Source organism: Hyperolius riggenbachi, chromosome 8 (assembly GCF_040937935.1).
Source record: "Hyperolius riggenbachi isolate aHypRig1 chromosome 8, aHypRig1.pri, whole genome shotgun sequence".
Lineage (NCBI taxonomy): Eukaryota > Metazoa > Chordata > Amphibia > Anura > Hyperoliidae > Hyperolius > Hyperolius riggenbachi.
This window is the reverse complement of record NC_090653.1, coordinates 26813038-26832361: the sequence shown is the minus strand read 5'-3', so window position 1 is coordinate 26832361 and position 19324 is coordinate 26813038. Positions and strand designations below refer to the sequence as shown.

Sequence of the window (19324 nt, the reverse complement as noted above, 5' to 3'; positions counted from 1 at the left end):
ATGGATCGTTCGGGTGCCGCCGCGTGCTGTTCTCTGTGGAGTTGACTTATTTTACCGTCAGAAGGCTTGGGAGCCTTCATCTCTCCCTGGTGGTCTAGTGGCTAGGATTCGGCGCTCTCACCGCCGCGGCCCGGGTTCGATTCCCGGTCAGGGAAGGCCACCTTCTTTTTTCTTGATCTCTCACGCAGCAGCGGCACTTCCTTGGGTCGCTTGTCTTAACCGCTGGATTGACTCCTTATGCAGGCTCCATTGCCTGCAACAGTAAGATGGTAAGAGCAGTAAAGCCTGGTACACACCATGCAATTTCCCATCAGATAGATGGGTCGAATAGATCATTTCTGGCAGGTCCGATCTGATTCCCGATCGTTTTTCTGATCGATTTGCATACAAGTGACCGGAATATCGATCAGAAAAACGATCGGAAATCCGATCGGATCTGTCAGAAATTATCTATTGACTCATCTATCTGATGGGAAATTGCATGGTGTGTAACAGGCATAAGACCAAAGAGGAAGGTGGACCATTTGGAAGACATGCAAGACTGCAAAGCTTTCAAGGGAGATTCCAACTTTCTGGAAAAAACATGCAGCACACATTATCAGCCAGGTTTCACCCCGTCATTTTTCTCCTCAGCGTTCATGTGTATGAAAAAGAAAATGTAAAAACCCCTTTAACTCAGATCCAGATCATGGAATCATCCCTAGGAGGCAGTGTGCGACTGCCAAGAGGCATGCAGGGAGACCTCCATCAGCAGAAGCTGCACACAGTCTCCCTTTCCAAACAGCTATGCGACAGAAGAAAGCGGTTTGGTTCTTTTTGTTTTTTCCGAGTCAGCCTATAGTGAACAGACTGAAGACTTAACAAAGATGGCCAGCCAAGTGCAGGACTCCTGCATAAGGAGTCAATCCAGCGGTAAAGACAAGCATCTCAAGGAAGTGTCGCTGCTGCGTGAGAGATTAAGAAAGAGGCCTTCCCTGACCGGGAATCGAACCCGGGCCGCAGCGGTGAGAGCGCCGAATCCTAGCCACTAGACCACCAGGGAGAGATGAAAGAACATCCACATGAACGCTGAGGAGAAAAGTGACAGGATGAAAGCTGGCTGCTAATTTGTGCTGCGTGTTTTTTTCCAGAAAGTTGGAATCTCCCTTGAGAGCTTTGCATGTCTTCCAAATAGTCCAACTTCCTCCTTGGTCTTATGCCTGGTACACACCATGCAATTTCCCATTCGTGAAAGCACAGAGCTCTCTGATGAAGGTCTGGCAGGAAGGAGCAGTGGGAAGAGGAAGAGGGTAATAATGGGAAAGAGTGACATAAGTGACGGCAAAGCAATTCAACACGGCATGGATCGTTCGGGTGCCGCCGCGTGCTGTTCTCTGTGGAGTTGACTTATTTTACCGTCAGAAGGCTTGGGAGCCTTCATCTCTCCCTGGTGGTCTAGTGGCTAGGATTCGGCGCTCTCACCGCCGCGGCCCGGGTTCGATTCCCGGTCAGGGAAGGCCTCCTTTTTTTTTCTTGATCTCTCACGCAGCAGCGGCACTTCCTTGAGTCGCTTGTCTTAACCGCTGGATTGACTCCTTATGCAGGCTCCATTGCCTGCAACAGTAAGATGGTAAGAGCAGTAAAGCCTGGTACACACCATGCAATTTCCCATCAGATAGATGGGTCGAATAGATCATTTCTGGCAGGTCCGATCTGATTCCCGATCGTTTTTCTGATCGATTTGCATACAAGTGACCGGAATATCGATCAGAAAAACGATCGGAAATCCGATCGGATCTGTCAGAAATTATCTATTGACTCATCTATCTGATGGGAAATTGCATGGTGTGTAACAGGCATAAGACCAAAGAGGAAGGTGGACCATTTGGAAGACATGCAAGACTGCAAAGCTTTCAAGGGAGATTCCAACTTTCTGGAAAAAACATGCAGCACACATTATCAGCCAGGTTTCACCCCGTCATTTTTCTCCTCAGCGTTCATGTGTATGAAAAAGAAAATGTAAAAACCCCTTTAACTCAGATCCAGATCATGGAATCATCCCTAGGAGGCAGTGTGCGACTGCCAAGAGGCATGCAGGGAGACCTCCATCAGCAGAAGCTGCACACAGTCTCCCTTTCCAAACAGCTATGCGACAGAAGAAAGCGGTTTGGTTCTTTTTGTTTTTTCCGAGTCAGCCTATAGTGAACAGACTGAAGACTTAACAAAGATGGCCAGCCAAGTGCAGGACTCCTGCATAAGGAGTCAATCCAGCGGTAAAGACAAGCATCTCAAGGAAGTGTCGCTGCTGCGTGAGAGATCAAGAAAGAGGCCTTCCCTGACCGGGAATCGAACCTGGGCCGCGGCGGTGAGAGCGCCGAATCCTAGCCACTAGACCACCAGGGAGAGATGAAAGAACATCCACATGAACGCTGAGGAGAAAAGTGACAGGATGAAAGCTGGCTGCTAATTTGTGCTGCGTGTTTTTTTCCAGAAAGTTGGAATCTCCCTTGAGAGCTTTGCATGTCTTCCAAATAGTCCAACTTCCTCCTTGGTCTTATGCCTGGTACACACCATGCAATTTCCCATTCGTGAAAGCACAGAGCTCTCTGATGAAGGTCTGGCAGGAAGGAGCAGTGGGAAGAGGAAGAGGGTAATAATGGGAAAGAGTGACATGAGTGACGGCAAAGCAATTCATCACGGCATGGATCGTTCGGGTGCCGCCGCGTGCTGTTCTCTGTGGAGTTGACTTATTTTACCGTCAGAAGGCTTGGGAGCCTTATCTCTCCCTGGTGGTCTAGTGGCTAGGATTCGGCGCTCTCACCGCCGCGGCCCGGGTTCGATTCCCGGTCAGGGAAGGCCTCCTTCTTTTTTCTTGATCTCTCACGCAGCAGCGGCACTTCCTTGAGTCGCTTGTCTTAACCGCTGGATTGACTCCTTATGCAGGCTCCATTGCCTGCAACAGTAAGATGGTAAGAGCAGTAAAGCCTGGTACACACCATGCAATTTCCCATCAGATAGATGGGTCGAATAGATCATTTCTGGCAGGTCCGATCTGATTCCCGATCGTTTTTCTGATCGATTTGCATACAAGTGACCGGAATATCGATCAGAAAAACGATCGGAAATCCGATCGGATCTGTCAGAAATTATCTATTGACTCATCTATCTGATGGGAAATTGCATGGTGTGTAACAGGCATAAGACCAAAGAGGAAGGTGGACCATTTGGAAGACATGCAAGACTGCAAAGCTTTCAAGGGAGATTCCAACTTTCTGGAAAAAACATGCAGCACACATTATCAGCCAGGTTTCACCCCGTCATTTTTCTCCTCAGCGTTCATGTGTATGAAAAAGAAAATGTAAAAACCCCTTTAACTCAGATCCAGATCATGGAATCATCCCTAGGAGGCAGTGTGCGACTGCCTAGAGGCATGCAGGGAGACCTCCATCAGCAGAAGCTGCACACAGTCTACCTTTCCAAACAGCTATGCGACAGAAGAAAGCGGTTTGGTTCTTTTTGTTTTTTCCGAGTCAGCCTATAGTGAACAGACTGAAGACTTAACAAAGATGGCCAGCCAAGTGCAGGACTCCTGCATAAGGAGTCAATCCAGCGGTAAAGACAAGCATCTCAAGGAAGTGTCGCTGCTGCGTGAGAGATTAAGAAAGAGGCCTTCCCTGACCGGGAATCGAACCCGGGCCGCGGCGGTGAGAGCGCCGAATCCTAGCCACTAGACCACCAGGGAGAGATGAAAGAACATCCACATGAACGCTGAGGAGAAAAGTGACAGGATGAAAGCTGGCTGCTAATTTGTGCTGCGTGTTTTTTTCCAGAAAGTTGGAATCTCCCTTGAGAGCTTTGCATGTCTTCCAAATAGTCCAACTTCCTCCTTGGTCTTATGCCTGGTACACACCATGCAATTTCCCATTCGTGAAAGCACAGAGCTCTCTGATGAAGGTCTGGCAGGAAGAAGCAGTGGGAAGAGGAAGAGGGTAATAATGGGAAAGAGTGACATGAGTGACGGCAAAGCAATTCATCACGGCATGGATCGTTCGGGTGCCGCCGCGTGCTGTTCTCTGTGGAGTTGACTTATTTTACCGTCAGAAGGCTTGGGAGCCTTCATCTCTCCCTGGTGGTCTAGTGGCTAGGATTCGGCGCTCTCACCGCCGCGGCCCGGGTTCGATTCCCGGTCAGGGAAGGCCTCCTTCTTTTTTCTTGATCTCTCATGCAGCAGCGGCACTTCCTTGAGTCGCTTGTCTTAACCGCTGGATTGACTCCTTATGCAGGCTCCATTGCCTGCAACAGTAAGATGGTAAGAGCAGTAAAGCCTGGTACACACCATGCAATTTCCCATCAGATAGATGGGTCGAATAGATCATTTCTGGCAGGTCCGATCTGATTCCTGATCGTTTTTCTGATCGATTTGCATACAAGTGACCGGAATATCGATCAGAAAAACGATCGGAAATCCGATCGGATCTGTCAGAAATTATCTATTGACTCATCTATCTGATGGGAAATTGCATGGTGTGTAACAGGCATAAGACCAAAGAGGAAGGTGGACCATTTGGAAGACATGCAAGACTGCAAAGCTTTCAAGGGAGATTCCAACTTTCTGGAAAAAACATGCAGCACACATTATCAGCCAGGTTTCACCCCGTCATTTTTCTCCTCAGCATTCATGTGTATGAAAAAGAAAATGTAAAAACCCCTTTAACTCAGATCCAGATCATGGAATCATCCCTAGGAGGCAGTGTGCGACTGCCTAGAGGCATGCAGGGAGACCTCCATCAGCAGAAGCTGCACACAGTCCACCTTTCCAAACAGCTATGCGACAGAAGAAAGCGGTTTGGTTCTTTTTGTTTTTTCCGAGTCAGCCTATAGTGAACAGACTGAAGACTTAACAAAGATGGCCAGCCAAGTGCAGGACTCCTGCATAAGGAGTCAATCCAGCGGTAAAGACAAGCATCTCAAGGAAGTGTCGCTGCTGCGTGAGAGATTAAGAAAGAGGCCTTCCCTGACCGGGAATCGAACCCGGGCCGCGGCGGTGAGAGCGCCGAATCCTAGCCACTAGACCACCTGGGAGAGATGAAAGAACATCCACATGAACGCTGAGGAGAAAAGTGACAGGATGAAAGCTGGCTGCTAATTTGTGCTGCGTGTTTTTTTCCAGAAAGTTGGAATCTCCCTTGAGAGCTTTGCATGTCTTCCAAATAGTCCAACTTCCTCCTTGGTCTTATGCCTGGTACACACCATGCAATTTCCCATTCGTGAAAGCACAGAGCTCTCTGATGAAGGTCTGGCAGGAAGAAGCAGTGGGAAGAGGAAGAGGGTAATAATGGGAAAGAGTGACATGAGTGACGGCAAAGCAATTCATCACGGCATGGATCGTTCGGGTGCCGCCGCGTGCTGTTCTCTGTGGAGTTGACTTATTTTACCGTCAGAAGGCTTGGGAGCCTTCATCTCTCCCTGGTGGTCTAGTGGCTAGGATTCGGCGCTCTCACCGCCGTGGCCCGGGTTCGATTCCCGGTCAGGGAAGGCCTCCTTCTTTTTTCTTGATCTCTCATGCAGCAGCGGCACTTCCTTGAGTCGCTTGTCTTAACCGCTGGATTGACTCCTTATGCAGGCTCCATTGCCTGCAACAGTAAGATGGTAAGAGCAGTAAAGCCTGGTACACACCATGCAATTTCCCATCAGATAGATGGGTCGAATAGATCATTTCTGGCAGGTCCGATCTGATTCCTGATCGTTTTTCTGATCGATTTGCATACAAGTGACCGGAATATCGATCAGAAAAACGATCGGAAATCCGATCGGATCTGTCAGAAATTATCTATTGACTCATCTATCTGATGGGAAATTGCATGGTGTGTAACAGGCATAAGACCAAAGAGGAAGGTGGACCATTTGGAAGACATGCAAGACTGCAAAGCTTTCAAGGGAGATTCCAACTTTCTGGAAAAAACATGCAGCACACATTATCAGCCAGGTTTCACCCCGTCATTTTTCTCCTCAGCATTCATGTGTATGAAAAAGAAAATGTAAAAACCCCTTTAACTCAGATCCAGATCATGGAATCATCCCTAGGAGGCAGTGTGCGACTGCCAAGAGGCATGCAGGGAGACCTCCATCAGCAGAAGCTGCACACAGTCTCCCTTTCCAAACAGCTATGCGACAGAAGAAAGCGGTTTGGTTCTTTTTGTTTTTTCCGAGTCAGCCTATAGTGAACAGACTGAAGACTTAACAAAGATGGCCAGCCAAGTGCAGGACTCCTGCATAAGGAGTCAATCCAGCGGTAAAGACAAGCATCTCAAGGAAGTGTCGCTGCTGCGTGAGAGATTAAGAAAGAGGCCTTCCCTGACCGGGAATCGAACCCGGGCCGCGGCGGTGAGAGCGCCGAATCCTAGCCACTAGACCACCAGGGAGAGATGAAAGAACATCCACATGAACGCTGAGGAGAAAAGTGACAGGATGAAAGCTGGCTGCTAATTTGTGCTGCGTGTTTTTTTCCAGAAAGTTGGAATCTCCCTTGAGAGCTTTGCATGTCTTCCAAGTAGTCCAACTTCCTCCTTGGTCTTATGCCTGGTACACACCATGCAATTTCCCATTCGTGAAAGCACAGAGCTCTCTGATGAAGGTCTGGCAGGAAGGAGCAGTGGGAAGAGGAAGAGGGTAATAATGGGAAAGAGTGACATGAGTGACGGCAAAGCAATTCATCACGGCATGGATCGTTCGGGTGCCGCCGCGTGCTGTTCTCTGTGGAGTTGACTTATTTTACCGTCAGAAGGCTTGGGAGCCTTCATCTCTCCCTGGTGGTCTAGTGGCTAGGATTCGGCGCTCTCACCACCGCGGCCCGGGTTCGATTCCCGGTCAGGGAAGGCCTCCTTCTTTTTTCTTGATCTCTCACGCAGCAGCGGCACTTCCTTGAGTCGCTTGTCTTAACCGCTGGATTGACTCCTTATGCAGGCTCCATTGCCTGCAACAGTAAGATTATAAGAGCAGTAAAGCCTGGTACACACCATGCAATTTCCCATCAGATAGATGGGTCGAATAGATCATTTCTGGCAGGTCCGATCTGATTCCCTATCGTTTTTCTGATCGATTTGCATACAAGTGACCGGAATATCGATCAGAAAAACGATCGGAAATCCGATCGGATCTGTCAGAAATTATCTATTGACTCATCTATCTGATGGGAAATTGCATGGTGTGTAACAGGCATAAGACCAAAGAGGAAGGTGGACCATTTGGAAGACATGCAAGACTGCAAAGCTTTCAAGGGAGATTCCAACTTTCTGGAAAGAACATGCAGCACACATTATCAGCCAGGTTTCACCCCGTCATTTTTCTCCTCAGCGTTCATGTGTATGAAAAAGAAAATGTAAAAACCCCTTTAACTCAGATCCAGATCATGGAATCATCCCTAGGAGGCAGTGTGCGACTGCCAAGAGGCATGCAGGGAGACCTCCATCAGCAGAAGCTGCACACAGTCTCCCTTTCCAAACAGCTATGCGACATAAAAGAAAGCGGTTTGGTTCTTTTTGTTTTTTCCGAGTCAGCCTATAGTGAACAGACTGAAGACTTAACAAAGATGGCCAGCCAAGTGCAGGACTCCTGCATAAGGAGTCAATCCAGCGGTAAAGACAAGCATCTCAAGGAAGTGTCGCTGCTGCGTGAGAGATTAAGAAAGAGGCCTTCCCTGACCAGGAATTGAACCCGGGCCGCGGCGGTGAGAGCGCCGAATCCTAGCCACTAGACCACCAGGGAGAGATGAAAGAACATCCACATGAACGCTGAGGAGAAAAGTGACAGGATGAAAGCTGGCTGCTAATTTGTGCTGCGTGTTTTTTTCCAGAAAGTTGGAATCTCCCTTGAGAGCTTTGCATGTCTTCCAAATAGTCCAACTTCCTCCTTGGTCTTATGCCTGGTACACACCATGCAATTTCCCATTCGTGAAAGCACAGAGCTCTCTGATGAAGGTCTGGCAGGAAGGAGCAGTGGGAAGAGGAAGAGGGTAATAATGGGAAAGAGTGACATGAGTGACGGCAAAGCAATTCATCACGGCATGGATCGTTCGGGTGCCGCCGCGTGCTGTTCTCTGTGGAGTTGACTTATTTTACCGTCAGAAGGCTTGGGAGCCTTCATCTCTCCCTGGTGGTCTAGTGGCTAGGATTCGGCGCTCTCACCGCCGCAGCCCGGGTTCGATTCCCGGTCAGGGAAGGCCTCCTTCTTTTTTCTTGATCTCTCACGCAGCAGCGGCACTTCCTTGAGTCGCTTGTCTTAACCGCTGGATTGACTCCTTATGCAGGCTCCATTGCCTGCAACAGTAAGATGGTAAGAGCAGTAAAGCCTGGTACACACCATGCAATTTCCCATCAGATAGATGGGTCGAATAGATCATTTCTGGCAGGTCCGATCTGATTCCCGATCGTTTTTCTGATCGATTTGCATACAAGTGACCGGAATATCGATCAGAAAAACGATCGGAAATCCGATCGGATCTGTCAGAAATTATCTATTGACTCATCTATCTGATGGGAAATTGCATGGTGTGTAACAGGCATAAGACCAAAGAGGAAGGTGGACCATTTGGAAGACATGCAAGACTGCAAAGCTTTCAAGGGAGATTCCAACTTTCTGGAAAGAACATGCAGCACACATTATCAGCCAGGTTTCACCCCGTCATTTTTCTCCTCAGCGTTCATGTGTATGAAAAAGAAAATGTAAAAACCCCTTTAACTCAGATCCAGATCATGGAATCATCCCTAGGAGGCAGTGTGCGACTGCCAAGAGGCATGCAGGGAGACCTCCATCAGCAGAAGCTGCACACAGTCTCCCTTTCCAAACAGCTATGCGACAGAAGAAAGCGGTTTGGTTCTTTTTGTTTTTTCCGAGTCAGCCTATAGTGAACAGACTGAAGACTTAACAAAGATGGCCAGCCAAGTGCAGGACTCCTGCATAAGGAGTCAATCCAGCGGTAAAGACAAGCATCTCAAGGAAGTGTTGCTGCTGCGTGAGAGATTAAGAAAGAGGCCTTCCCTGACCAGGAATCGAACCCGGGCCGCGGCGGTGAGAGCGCCGAATCCTAGCCACTAGACCACCAGGGAGAGATGAAAGAACATCCACATGAACGCTGAGGAGAAAAGTGACAGGATGAAAGCTGGCTGCTAATTTGTGCTGCGTGTTTTTTTCCAGAAAGTTGGAATCTCCCTTGAGAGCTTTGCATGTCTTCCAAATAGTCCAACTTCCTCCTTGGTCTTATGCCTGGTACACACCATGCAATTTCCCATTCGTGAAAGCACAGAGCTCTCTGATGAAGGTCTGGCAGGAAGGAGCAGTGGGAAGAGGAAGAGGGTAATAATGGGAAAGAGTGACATGAGTGACGGCAAAGCAATTCATCACGGCATGGATCGTTCGGGTGCCGCCGCGTGCTGTTCTCTGTGGAGTTGACTTATTTTACCGTCAGAAGGCTTGGGAGCCTTCATCTCTCCCTGGTGGTCTAGTGGCTAGGATTCGGCGTTCTCACCGCCGCAGCCCGGGTTCGATTCCCGGTCAGGGAAGGCCTCCTTCTTTTTTCTTGATCTCTCACGCAGCAGCGGCACTTCCTTGAGTCGCTTGTCTTAACCGCTGGATTGACTCCTTATGCAGGCTCCATTGCCTGCAACAGTAAGATGGTAAGAGCAGTAAAGCCTGGTACACACCATGCAATTTCCCATCAGATAGATGGGTCGAATAGATCATTTCTGGCAGGTCCGATCTGATTCCCGATCGTTTTTCTGATCGATTTGCATACAAGTGACCGGAATATCGATCAGAAAAACGATCGGAAATCCGATCGGATCTGACAGAAATTATCTATTGACTCATCTATCTGATGGGAAATTGCATGGTGTGTAACAGGCATAAGACCAAAGAGGAAGGTGGACCATTTGGAAGACATGCAAGACTGCAAAGCTTTCAAGGGAGATTCCAACTTTCTGGAAAAAACATGCAGCACACATTATCAGCCAGGTTTCACCCCGTCATTTTTCTCCTCAGCGTTCATGTGTATGAAAAAGAAAATGTAAAAACCCCTTTAACTCAGATCCAGATCATGGAATCATCCCTAGGAGGCAGTGTGCGACTGCCAAGAGGCATGCAGGGAGACCTCCATCAGCAGAAGCTGCACACAGTCTCCCTTTCCAAACAGCTATGCGACAGAAGAAAGCGGTTTGGTTCTCTTTGTTTTTTCCGAGTCAGCCTATAGTGAACAGACTGAAGACTTAACAAAGATGGCCAGCCAAGTGCAGGACTCCTGCATAAGGAGTCAATCCAGCGGTAAAGACAAGCATCTCAAGGAAGTGTCGCTGCTGCGTGAGAGATTAAGAAAGAGGCCTTCCCTGACCGGGAATCGAACCCGGGCCGCGGCGGTGAGAGCGCCGAATCCTAGCCACTAGACCACCAGGGAGAGATGAAAGAACATCCACATGAATGCTGAGGAGAAAAGTGACAGGATGAAAGCTGGCTGCTAATTTGTGCTGCGTGTTTTTTTCCAGAAAGTTGGAATCTCCCTTGAGAGCTTTGCATGTCTTCCAAATAGTCCAACTTCCTCCTTGGTCTTATGCCTGGTACACACCATGCAATTTCCCATTCGTGAAAGCACAGAGCTCTCTGATGAAGGTCTGGCAGGAAGGAGCAGTGGGAAGAGGAAGAGGGTAATAATGGGAAAGAGTGACATGAGTGACGGCAAAGCAATTCATCACGGCATGGATCGTTCGGGTGCCGCCGCGTGCTGTTCTCTGTGGAGTTGACTTATTTTACCGTCAGAAGGCTTGGGAGCCTTCATCTCTCCCTGGTGGTCTAGTGGCTAGGATTCGGTGCTCTCACCGCCGCGGCCCAGGTTCGATTCCCGGTCAGGGAAGGCCTCCTTCTTTTTTCTTGATCTCTCACGCAGCAGCGGCACTTCCTTGAGTCGCTTGTCTTAACCGCTGGATTGACTCCTTATGCAGGCTCCATTGCCTGCAACAGTAAGATGGTAAGAGCAGTAAAGCCTGGTACACACCATGCAATTTCCCATCAGATAGATGGGTCGAATAGATCATTTCTGGCAGGTCCGATCTGATTCCCGATCGTTTTTCTGATCGATTTGCATACAAGTGACCGGAATATCGATCAGAAAAACGATCGGAAATCCGATCGGATCTGACAGAAATTATCTATTGACTCATCTATCTGATGGGAAATTGCATGGTGTGTAACAGGCATAAGACCAAAGAGGAAGGTGGACCATTTGGAAGACATGCAAGACTGCAAAGCTTTCAAGGGAGATTCCAACTTTCTGGAAAAAACATGCAGCACACATTATCAGCCAGGTTTCACCCCGTCATTTTTCTCCTCAGCGTTCATGTGTATGAAAAAGAAAATGTAAAAACCCCTTTAACTCAGATCCAGATCATGGAATCATCCCTAGGAGGCAGTGTGCGACTGCCAAGAGGCATGCAGGGAGACCTCCATCAGCAGAAGCTGCACACAGTCTCCCTTTCCAAACAGCTATGCGACAGAAGAAAGCGGTTTGGTTCTTTTTGTTTTTTCCGAGTCAGCCTATAGTGAACAGACTGAAGACTTAACAAAGATGGCCAGCCAAGTGCAGGACTCCTGCATAAGGAGTCAATCCAGCGGTAAAGACAAGCATCTCAAGGAAGTGTCGCTGCTGCGTGAGAGATTAAGAAAGAGGCCTTCCCTGACCAGGAATTGAACCCGGGCCGCGGCGGTGAGAGCGCCGAATCCTAGCCACTAGACCACCAGGGAGAGATGAAAGAACATCCACATGAACGCTGAGGAGAAAAGTGACAGGATGAAAGCTGGCTGCTAATTTGTGCTGCGTGTTTTTTTCCAGAAAGTTGGAATCTCCCTTGAGAGCTTTGCATGTCTTCCAAATAGTCCAACTTCCTCCTTGGTCTTATGCCTGGTACACACCATGCAATTTCCCATTCGTGAAAGCACAGAGCTCTCTGATGAAGGTCTGGCAGGAAGGAGCAGTGGGAAGAGGAAGAGGGTAATAATGGGAAAGAGTGACATGAGTGACGGCAAAGCAATTCATCACGGCATGGATCGTTCGGGTGCCGCCGCGTGCTGTTCTCTGTGGAGTTGACTTATTTTACCGTCAGAAGGCTTGGGAGCCTTCATCTCTCCCTGGTGGTCTAGTGGCTAGGATTCGGCGCTCTCACCGCCGCAGCCCGGGTTCGATTCCCGGTCAGGGAAGGCCTCCTTCTTTTTTCTTGATCTCTCACGCAGCAGCGGCACTTCCTTGAGTCGCTTGTCTTAACCGCTGGATTGACTCCTTATGCAGGCTCCATTGCCTGCAACAGTAAGATGGTAAGAGCAGTAAAGCCTGGTACACACCATGCAATTTCCCATCAGATAGATGGGTCGAATAGATCATTTCTGGCAGGTCCGATCTGATTCCCGATCGGTTTTCTGATCGATTTGCATACAAGTGACCGGAATATCGATCAGAAAAACGATCGGAAATCCGATCGGATCTGTCAGAAATTATCTATTGACTCATCTATCTGATGGGAAATTGCATGGTGTGTAACAGGCATAAGACCAAAGAGGAAGGTGGACCATTTGGAAGACATGCAAGACTGCAAAGCTTTCAAGGGAGATTCCAACTTTCTGGAAAGAACATGCAGCACACATTATCAGCCAGGTTTCACCCCGTCATTTTTCTCCTCAGCGTTCATGTGTATGAAAAAGAAAATGTAAAAACCCCTTTAACTCAGATCCAGATCATGGAATCATCCCTAGGAGGCAGTGTGCGACTGCCAAGAGGCATGCAGGGAGACCTCCATCAGCAGAAGCTGCACACAGTCTCCCTTTCCAAACAGCTATGCGACAGAAGAAAGCGGTTTGGTTCTTTTTGTTTTTTCCGAGTCAGCCTATAGTGAACAGACTGAAGACTTAACAAAGATGGCCAGCCAAGTGCAGGACTCCTGCATAAGGAGTCAATCCAGCGGTAAAGACAAGCATCTCAAGGAAGTGTTGCTGCTGCGTGAGAGATTAAGAAAGAGGCCTTCCCTGACCAGGAATCGAACCCGGGCCGCGGCGGTGAGAGCGCCGAATCCTAGCCACTAGACCACCAGGGAGAGATGAAAGAACATCCACATGAACGCTGAGGAGAAAAGTGACAGGATGAAAGCTGGCTGCTAATTTGTGCTGCGTGTTTTTTTCCAGAAAGTTGGAATCTCCCTTGAGAGCTTTGCATGTCTTCCAAATAGTCCAACTTCCTCCTTGGTCTTATGCCTGGTACACACCATGCAATTTCCCATTCGTGAAAGCACAGAGCTCTCTGATGAAGGTCTGGCAGGAAGGAGCAGTGGGAAGAGGAAGAGGGTAATAATGGGAAAGAGTGACATGAGTGACGGCAAAGCAATTCATCACGGCATGGATCGTTCGGGTGCCGCCGCGTGCTGTTCTCTGTGGAGTTGACTTATTTTACCGTCAGAAGGCTTGGGAGCCTTCATCTCTCCCTGGTGGTCTAGTGGCTAGGATTCGGCGTTCTCACCGCCGCAGCCCGGGTTCGATTCCCGGTCAGGGAAGGCCTCCTTCTTTTTTCTTGATCTCTCACGCAGCAGCGGCACTTCCTTGAGTCGCTTGTCTTAACCGCTGGATTGACTCCTTATGCAGGCTCCATTGCCTGCAACAGTAAGATGGTAAGAGCAGTAAAGCCTGGTACACACCATGCAATTTCCCATCAGATAGATGGGTCGAATAGATCATTTCTGGCAGGTCCGATCTGATTCCCGATCGTTTTTCTGATCGATTTGCATACAAGTGACCGGAATATCGATCAGAAAAACGATCGGAAATCCGATCGGATCTGACAGAAATTATCTATTGACTCATCTATCTGATGGGAAATTGCATGGTGTGTAACAGGCATAAGACCAAAGAGGAAGGTGGACCATTTGGAAGACATGCAAGACTGCAAAGCTTTCAAGGGAGATTCCAACTTTCTGGAAAAAACATGCAGCACACATTATCAGCCAGGTTTCACCCCGTCATTTTTCTCCTCAGCGTTCATGTGTATGAAAAAGAAAATGTAAAAACCCCTTTAACTCAGATCCAGATCATGGAATCATCCCTAGGAGGCAGTGTGCGACTGCCAAGAGGCATGCAGGGAGACCTCCATCAGCAGAAGCTGCACACAGTCTCCCTTTCCAAACAGCTATGCGACAGAAGAAAGCGGTTTGGTTCTCTTTGTTTTTTCCGAGTCAGCCTATAGTGAACAGACTGAAGACTTAACAAAGATGGCCAGCCAAGTGCAGGACTCCTGCATAAGGAGTCAATCCAGCGGTAAAGACAAGCATCTCAAGGAAGTGTCGCTGCTGCGTGAGAGATTAAGAAAGAGGCCTTCCCTGACTGGGAATCGAACCCGGGCCGCGGCGGTGAGAGCGCCGAATCCTAGCCACTAGACCACCAGGGAGAGATGAAAGAACATCCACATGAATGCTGAGGAGAAAAGTGACAGGATGAAAGCTGGCTGCTAATTTGTGCTGCGTGTTTTTTTCCAGAAAGTTGGAATCTCCCTTGAGAGCTTTGCATGTCTTCCAAATAGTCCAACTTCCTCCTTGGTCTTATGCCTGGTACACACCATGCAATTTCCCATTCGTGAAAGCACAGAGCTCTCTGATGAAGGTCTGGCAGGAAGGAGCAGTGGGAAGAGGAAGAGGGTAATAATGGGAAAGAGTGACATGAGTGACGGCAAAGCAATTCATCACGGCATGGATCGTTCGGGTGCCGCCGCGTGCTGTTCTCTGTGGAGTTGACTTATTTTACCGTCAGAAGGCTTGGGAGCCTTCATCTCTCCCTGGTGGTCTAGTGGCTAGGATTCGGTGCTCTCACCGCCGCGGCCCAGGTTCGACTCCCGGTCAGGGAAGGCCTCCTTCTTTTTTCTTGATCTCTCACGCAGCAGCGGCACTTCCTTGAGTCGCTTGTCTTAACCGCTGGATTGACTCCTTATGCAGGCTCCATTGCCTGCAACAGTAAGATGGTAAGAGCAGTAAAGCCTGGTACACACCATGCAATTTCCCATCAGATAGATGGGTCGAATAGATCATTTCTGGCAGGTCCGATCTGATTCCCGATCGTTTTTCTGATCGATTTGCATACAAGTGACCGGAATATCGATCAGAAAAACGATCGGAAATCCGATCGGATCTGTCAGAAATTATCTATTGACTCATCTATCTGATGGGAAATTGCATGGTGTGTAACAGGCATAAGACCAAAGAGGAAGGTGGACCATTTGGAAGACATGCAAGACTGCAAAGCTTTCAAGGGAGATTCCAACTTTCTGGAAAGAACATGCAGCACACATTATCAGCCAGGTTTCACCCCGTCATTTTTCTCCTCAGCGTTCATGTGTATGAAAAAGAAAATGTAAAAACCCCTTTAACTCAGATCCAGATCATGGAATCATCCCTAGGAGGCAGTGTGCGACTGCCAAGAGGCATGCAGGGAGACCTCCATCAGCAGAAGCTGCACACAGTCTCCCTTTCCAAACAGCTATGCGACAGAAGAAAGCGGTTTGGTTCTTTTTGTTTTTTCCGAGTCAGCCTATAGTGAACAGACTGAAGACTTAACAAAGATGGCCAGCCAAGTGCAGGACTCCTGCATAAGGAGTCAATCCAGCGGTAAAGACAAGCATCTCAAGGAAGTGTTGCTGCTGCGTGAGAGATTAAGAAAGAGGCCTTCCCTGACCAGGAATCGAACCCGGGCCGCGGCGGTGAGAGCGCCGAATCCTAGCCACTAGACCACCAGGGAGAGATGAAAGAACATCCACATGAACGCTGAGGAGAAAAGTGACAGGATGAAAGCTGGCTGCTAATTTGTGCTGCGTGTTTTTTTCCAGAAAGTTGGAATCTCCCTTGAGAGCTTTGCATGTCTTCCAAATAGTCCAACTTCCTCCTTGGTCTTATGCCTGGTACACACCATGCAATTTCCCATTCGTGAAAGCACAGAGCTCTCTGATGAAGGTCTGGCAGGAAGGAGCAGTGGGAAGAGGAAGAGGGTAATAATGGGAAAGAGTGACATGAGTGACGGCAAAGCAATTCATCACGGCATGGATCGTTCGGGTGCCGCCGCGTGCTGTTCTCTGTGGAGTTGACTTATTTTACCGTCAGAAGGCTTGGGAGCCTTCATCTCTCCCTGGTGGTCTAGTGGCTAGGATTCGGCGTTCTCACCGCCGCAGCCCGGGTTCGATTCCCGGTCAGGGAAGGCCTCCTTCTTTTTTCTTGATCTCTCACGCAGCAGCGGCACTTCCTTGAGTCGCTTGTCTTAACCGCTGGATTGACTCCTTATGCAGGCTCCATTGCCTGCAACAGTAAGATGGTAAGAGCAGTAAAGCCTGGTACACACCATGCAATTTCCCATCAGATAGATGGGTCGAATAGATCATTTCTGGCAGGTCCGATCTGATTCCCGATCGTTTTTCTGATCGATTTGCATACAAGTGACCGGAATATCGATCAGAAAAACGATCGGAAATCCGATCGGATCTGACAGAAATTATCTATTGACTCATCTATCTGATGGGAAATTGCATGGTGTGTAACAGGCATAAGACCAAAGAGGAAGGTGGACCATTTGGAAGACATGCAAGACTGCAAAGCTTTCAAGGGAGATTCCAACTTTCTGGAAAAAACATGCAGCACACATTATCAGCCAGGTTTCACCCCGTCATTTTTCTCCTCAGCGTTCATGTGTATGAAAAAGAAAATGTAAAAACCCCTTTAACTCAGATCCAGATCATGGAATCATCCCTAGGAGGCAGTGTGCGACTGCCAAGAGGCATGCAGGGAGACCTCCATCAGCAGAAGCTGCACACAGTCTCCCTTTCCAAACAGCTATGCGACAGAAGAAAGCGGTTTGGTTCTCTTTGTTTTTTCCGAGTCAGCCTATAGTGAACAGACTGAAGACTTAACAAAGATGGCCAGCCAAGTGCAGGACTCCTGCATAAGGAGTCAATCCAGCGGTAAAGACAAGCATCTCAAGGAAGTGTCGCTGCTGCGTGAGAGATTAAGAAAGAGGCCTTCCCTGACCGGGAATCGAACCCGGGCCGCGGCGGTGAGAGCGCCGAATCCTAGCCACTAGACCACCAGGGAGAGATGAAAGAACATCCACATGAATGCTGAGGAGAAAAGTGACAGGATGAAAGCTGGCTGCTAATTTGTGCTGCGTGTTTTTTTCCAGAAAGTTGGAATCTCCCTTGAGAGCTTTGCATGTCTTCCAAATAGTCCAACTTCCTCCTTGGTCTTATGCCTGGTACACACCATGCAATTTCCCATTCGTGAAAGCACAGAGCTCTCTGATGAAGGTCTGGCAGGAAGGAGCAGTGGGAAGAGGAAGAGGGTAATAATGGGAAAGAGTGACATGAGTGACGGCAAAGCAATTCATCACGGCATGGATCGTTCGGGTGCCGCCGCGTGCTGTTCTCTGTGGAGTTGACTTATTTTACCGTCAGAAGGCTTGGGAGCCTTCATCTCTCCCTGGTGGTCTAGTGGCTAGGATTCGGTGCTCTCACCGCCGCGGCCCAGGTTCGATTCCCGGTCAGGGAAGGCCTCCTTCTTTTTTCTTGATCTCTCACGCAGCAGCGGCACTTCCTTGAGTCGCTTGTCTTAACCGCTGGATTGACTCCTTATGCAGGCTCCATTGCCTGCAACAGTAAGATGGTAAGAGCAGTAAAGCCTGGTACACACCATGCAATTTCCCATCAGATAGATGGGTCGAATAGATCATTTCTGGCAGGTCCGATCTGATTCCCGATCGTTTTTCTGATCGATTTGCATACAAGTGACCGGAATATCGATCAGAAAAACGATCGGAAATCCGATCGGATCTGACAGAAATTATCTATTGACTCATCTATCTGATGGGAAATTGCATGGTGTGTAACAGGCATAAGACCAAAGAGGAAGGTGGACCATTTGGAAGACATGCAAGACTGCAAAGCTTTCAAGGGAGATTCCAACTTTCTGGAAAAAACATGCAGCACACATTATCAGCCAGGTTTCACCCCGTCATTTTTCTCCTCAGCGTTCATGTGTATGAAAAAGAAAATGTAAAAACCCCTTTAACTCAGATCCAGATCATGGAATCATCCCTAGGAGGCAGTGTGCGACTGCCAAGAGGCATGCAGGGAGACCTCCATCAGCAGAAGCTGCACACAGTCTCCCTTTCCAAACAGCTATGCGACAGAAGAAAGCGGTTTGGTTCTTTTTGTTTTTTCCGAGTCAGCCTATAGTGAACAGACTGAAGACTTAACAAAGATGGCCAGCCAAGTGCAGGACTCCTGCATAAGGAGTCAATCCAGCGGTAAAGACAAGCATCTCAAGGAAGTGTCGCTGCTGCGTGAGAGATTAAGAAAGTGGCCTTCCCTGACCAGGAATTGAACCCGGGCCGCGGCGGTGAGAGCGCCGAATCCTAGCCACTAGACCACCAGGGAGAGATGAAAGAACATCCACATGAACGCTGAGGAGAAAAGTGACAGGATGAAAGCTGGCTGCTAATTTGTGCTGCGTGTTTTTTTCCAGAAAGTTGGAATCTCCCTTGAGAGCTTTGCATGTCTTCCAAATAGTCCAACTTCCTCCTTGGTCTTATGCCTGGTACACACCATGCAATTTCCCATTCGTGAAAGCACAGAGCTCTCTGATGAAGGTCTGGCAGGAAGGAGCAGTGGGAAGAGGAAGAGGGTAATAATGGGAAAGAGTGACATGAGTGACGGCAAAGCAATTCATCACGGCATGGATCGTTCGGGTGCCGCCGCGTGCTGTTCTCTGTGGAGTTGACTTATTTTACCGTCAGAAGGCTTGGGAGCCTTCATCTCTCCCTGGTGGTCTAGTGGCTAGGATTCGGCGCTCTCACCGCCGCAGCCCGGGTTCGATTCCCGGTCAGGGAAGGCCTCCTTCTTTTTTCTTGATCTCTCACGCAGCAGCGGCACTTCCTTGAGTCGCTTGTCTTAACCGCTGGATTGACTCCTTATGCAGGCTCCATTGCCTGCAACAGTAAGATGGTAAGAGCAGTAAAGCCTGGTACACACCATGCAATTTCCCATCAGATAGATGGGTCGAATAGATCATTTCTGGCAGGTCCGATCTGATTCCCGATCGGTTTTCTGATCGATTTGCATACAAGTGACCGGAATATCGATCAGAAAAACGATCGGAAATCCGATCGGATCTGTCAGAAATTATCTATTGACTCATCTATCTGATGGGAAATTGCATGGTGTGTAACAGGCATAAGACCAAAGAGGAAGGTGGACCATTTGGAAGACATGCAAGACTGCAAAGCTTTCAAGGGAGAT

General features: G+C 48.7%; 29 non-coding genes across 29 annotated transcripts; 15 read left to right on the top strand and 14 right to left on the bottom strand.

Moving 5' to 3' along the window:
- The first annotated feature begins 83 nt into the window (after positions 1-83).
- TRNAE-CUC (transfer RNA glutamic acid (anticodon CUC)) lies at positions 84-155 on the top strand. Its single transcript has one exon. It is a non-coding gene; the product is annotated as a tRNA-Glu (tRNA).
- Positions 156-970: 815 nt separating this feature from the next.
- On the bottom strand, positions 971-1042 carry TRNAE-CUC (transfer RNA glutamic acid (anticodon CUC)). Its single transcript has one exon. It is a non-coding gene; the product is annotated as a tRNA-Glu (tRNA).
- A 381-nt stretch (positions 1043-1423) lies between these two features.
- On the top strand, positions 1424-1495 carry TRNAE-CUC (transfer RNA glutamic acid (anticodon CUC)). The gene has a single exon. It is a non-coding gene; the product is annotated as a tRNA-Glu (tRNA).
- Positions 1496-2310: 815 nt separating this feature from the next.
- TRNAE-CUC (transfer RNA glutamic acid (anticodon CUC)) lies at positions 2311-2382 on the bottom strand. The gene has a single exon. It is a non-coding gene; the product is annotated as a tRNA-Glu (tRNA).
- A 380-nt stretch (positions 2383-2762) lies between these two features.
- TRNAE-CUC (transfer RNA glutamic acid (anticodon CUC)) lies at positions 2763-2834 on the top strand. Its single transcript has one exon. It is a non-coding gene; the product is annotated as a tRNA-Glu (tRNA).
- An 815-nt stretch (positions 2835-3649) lies between these two features.
- TRNAE-CUC (transfer RNA glutamic acid (anticodon CUC)) lies at positions 3650-3721 on the bottom strand. The gene has a single exon. It is a non-coding gene; the product is annotated as a tRNA-Glu (tRNA).
- A 381-nt stretch (positions 3722-4102) lies between these two features.
- Positions 4103-4174, top strand: TRNAE-CUC (transfer RNA glutamic acid (anticodon CUC)). The gene has a single exon. It is a non-coding gene; the product is annotated as a tRNA-Glu (tRNA).
- An 815-nt stretch (positions 4175-4989) lies between these two features.
- On the bottom strand, positions 4990-5061 carry TRNAE-CUC (transfer RNA glutamic acid (anticodon CUC)). The gene has a single exon. It is a non-coding gene; the product is annotated as a tRNA-Glu (tRNA).
- Positions 5062-5442: 381 nt separating this feature from the next.
- On the top strand, positions 5443-5514 carry TRNAE-CUC (transfer RNA glutamic acid (anticodon CUC)). Its single transcript has one exon. It is a non-coding gene; the product is annotated as a tRNA-Glu (tRNA).
- Positions 5515-6329: 815 nt separating this feature from the next.
- On the bottom strand, positions 6330-6401 carry TRNAE-CUC (transfer RNA glutamic acid (anticodon CUC)). The gene has a single exon. It is a non-coding gene; the product is annotated as a tRNA-Glu (tRNA).
- A 381-nt stretch (positions 6402-6782) lies between these two features.
- Positions 6783-6854, top strand: TRNAE-CUC (transfer RNA glutamic acid (anticodon CUC)). Its single transcript has one exon. It is a non-coding gene; the product is annotated as a tRNA-Glu (tRNA).
- An 817-nt stretch (positions 6855-7671) lies between these two features.
- On the bottom strand, positions 7672-7743 carry TRNAE-CUC (transfer RNA glutamic acid (anticodon CUC)). Its single transcript has one exon. It is a non-coding gene; the product is annotated as a tRNA-Glu (tRNA).
- A 381-nt stretch (positions 7744-8124) lies between these two features.
- Positions 8125-8196, top strand: TRNAE-CUC (transfer RNA glutamic acid (anticodon CUC)). The gene has a single exon. It is a non-coding gene; the product is annotated as a tRNA-Glu (tRNA).
- Positions 8197-9011: 815 nt separating this feature from the next.
- TRNAE-CUC (transfer RNA glutamic acid (anticodon CUC)) lies at positions 9012-9083 on the bottom strand. Its single transcript has one exon. It is a non-coding gene; the product is annotated as a tRNA-Glu (tRNA).
- A 381-nt stretch (positions 9084-9464) lies between these two features.
- Positions 9465-9536, top strand: TRNAE-CUC (transfer RNA glutamic acid (anticodon CUC)). The gene has a single exon. It is a non-coding gene; the product is annotated as a tRNA-Glu (tRNA).
- An 815-nt stretch (positions 9537-10351) lies between these two features.
- Positions 10352-10423, bottom strand: TRNAE-CUC (transfer RNA glutamic acid (anticodon CUC)). The gene has a single exon. It is a non-coding gene; the product is annotated as a tRNA-Glu (tRNA).
- A 381-nt stretch (positions 10424-10804) lies between these two features.
- TRNAE-CUC (transfer RNA glutamic acid (anticodon CUC)) lies at positions 10805-10876 on the top strand. Its single transcript has one exon. It is a non-coding gene; the product is annotated as a tRNA-Glu (tRNA).
- An 815-nt stretch (positions 10877-11691) lies between these two features.
- Positions 11692-11763, bottom strand: TRNAE-CUC (transfer RNA glutamic acid (anticodon CUC)). The gene has a single exon. It is a non-coding gene; the product is annotated as a tRNA-Glu (tRNA).
- Positions 11764-12144: 381 nt separating this feature from the next.
- TRNAE-CUC (transfer RNA glutamic acid (anticodon CUC)) lies at positions 12145-12216 on the top strand. Its single transcript has one exon. It is a non-coding gene; the product is annotated as a tRNA-Glu (tRNA).
- An 815-nt stretch (positions 12217-13031) lies between these two features.
- TRNAE-CUC (transfer RNA glutamic acid (anticodon CUC)) lies at positions 13032-13103 on the bottom strand. Its single transcript has one exon. It is a non-coding gene; the product is annotated as a tRNA-Glu (tRNA).
- Positions 13104-13484: 381 nt separating this feature from the next.
- On the top strand, positions 13485-13556 carry TRNAE-CUC (transfer RNA glutamic acid (anticodon CUC)). Its single transcript has one exon. It is a non-coding gene; the product is annotated as a tRNA-Glu (tRNA).
- Positions 13557-14371: 815 nt separating this feature from the next.
- On the bottom strand, positions 14372-14443 carry TRNAE-CUC (transfer RNA glutamic acid (anticodon CUC)). Its single transcript has one exon. It is a non-coding gene; the product is annotated as a tRNA-Glu (tRNA).
- A 381-nt stretch (positions 14444-14824) lies between these two features.
- TRNAE-CUC (transfer RNA glutamic acid (anticodon CUC)) lies at positions 14825-14896 on the top strand. Its single transcript has one exon. It is a non-coding gene; the product is annotated as a tRNA-Glu (tRNA).
- An 815-nt stretch (positions 14897-15711) lies between these two features.
- TRNAE-CUC (transfer RNA glutamic acid (anticodon CUC)) lies at positions 15712-15783 on the bottom strand. The gene has a single exon. It is a non-coding gene; the product is annotated as a tRNA-Glu (tRNA).
- A 381-nt stretch (positions 15784-16164) lies between these two features.
- Positions 16165-16236, top strand: TRNAE-CUC (transfer RNA glutamic acid (anticodon CUC)). The gene has a single exon. It is a non-coding gene; the product is annotated as a tRNA-Glu (tRNA).
- Positions 16237-17051: 815 nt separating this feature from the next.
- Positions 17052-17123, bottom strand: TRNAE-CUC (transfer RNA glutamic acid (anticodon CUC)). Its single transcript has one exon. It is a non-coding gene; the product is annotated as a tRNA-Glu (tRNA).
- Positions 17124-17504: 381 nt separating this feature from the next.
- Positions 17505-17576, top strand: TRNAE-CUC (transfer RNA glutamic acid (anticodon CUC)). The gene has a single exon. It is a non-coding gene; the product is annotated as a tRNA-Glu (tRNA).
- An 815-nt stretch (positions 17577-18391) lies between these two features.
- Positions 18392-18463, bottom strand: TRNAE-CUC (transfer RNA glutamic acid (anticodon CUC)). The gene has a single exon. It is a non-coding gene; the product is annotated as a tRNA-Glu (tRNA).
- Positions 18464-18844: 381 nt separating this feature from the next.
- Positions 18845-18916, top strand: TRNAE-CUC (transfer RNA glutamic acid (anticodon CUC)). The gene has a single exon. It is a non-coding gene; the product is annotated as a tRNA-Glu (tRNA).
- The last annotated feature ends 408 nt before the right edge of the window (positions 18917-19324 follow it).